The sequence below is a fragment of the Dipodomys merriami genome, unplaced genomic scaffold (assembly GCF_024711535.1).
Source record: "Dipodomys merriami isolate MVZ:Mamm:240054 unplaced genomic scaffold, mDipMer1.0.p SCAF_2, whole genome shotgun sequence".
Taxonomy (NCBI): Eukaryota; Metazoa; Chordata; class Mammalia; order Rodentia; family Heteromyidae; genus Dipodomys; species Dipodomys merriami.
Genome location: NW_027203381.1, coordinates 92,892,139 through 92,893,360, shown reverse-complemented (window position 1 = coordinate 92,893,360; position 1,222 = coordinate 92,892,139).

Genomic DNA, 1,222 nt, shown 5'->3' with positions numbered 1-1,222 from the left:
TAGTATGTTTAAATGACAGTGATACTTCAGATTTAAAACAACAGTGTGTTGCTGTTTACATTGTGCTTTTACACACATTGTTGTTTCACTTTATCTAAAATGGGCCTTGATGCTTTCCTGACATGTAAAAGTGATATAAATATGATAGTGTGATTCTTTTTATTTTTTATTATTTTATTTCATTTTTTTGTCAGTTGTGGGGCTTGAACTTTAGCCTGGGTGCTGTTCCTCAGCAATTCAACTCAAGGCAAGCACTCAACTACTTGAGCCACAGCATCACTTCTGGTTTTTTGGTGGCTTATTGGAGATAAGAGTCTCAGGGACTTTTCTGCCCAGGCTGACTTTGAACCTTGATCCTCAGATCTCAGCCTCCTGAGTAGCTCGGATTACAGGCGTGAGCGCTCCAGGTGATAGTGTGATTCTTACGAAAAAATTTTTTTTTCATTATTTATTGCATGTAAAAGCAATTCCTCCTGATAGAAATATATCTTCTCTTTCCTAAGAAAAAAAAATCATCCTAGTCTTTAAGAAGACTCAGCTGTCATGTAGGAATGTCATATTTGTTTACATTTCACCAAATATTAATCAAAGATAAAGAAAAGAAAGTTTGAAAACCACCATCTAGTGTTTATCCCATGTGCAATAGGAAGCTGTGTGCAATTATACTTTTCTTTTTGACAAGGTTTTGCTAGGTAGCACAGAACGACTGACTGGTCTTGAATCTGAGATCCCCATCTCAGCTCCTGAATGCTAGAAGTTACAGAAATGTGCCACTATTCCTGTCCTGCAATTCTGTTTTAACCATACTCTAACTTCTAATAAAAAAGATGTGTGACTAACTATCCCAACATTATGCCTTTTCTCTTTCTCTTAATTAATATATAAACCATTTCATTGTATAAATTTACCTATAAATTATTTGTCAATAGAAAATGAGTACATGACACCCTCAGTGGTTATTATTTGTTCCTATGTCAGCGGAAAAGTAGGAGATTTAACAAAATCATTTTGTTAGGGAAATTAATTGCAAGTGAATTGATTTGTGTTTATATTATATATGTGTGTGTTTATATTATATGTGTATGTACAGTATTGTGGGGATACTTTTTCTGTTTTCAGTACTTTAAAAGTCCTCCACAAAGTTTAAAACAAAAGCAATAACATACAGATTTTTAGAACTCACCAAATAAACAGTATAAAATGTTAAGATCTTGATTAAGGC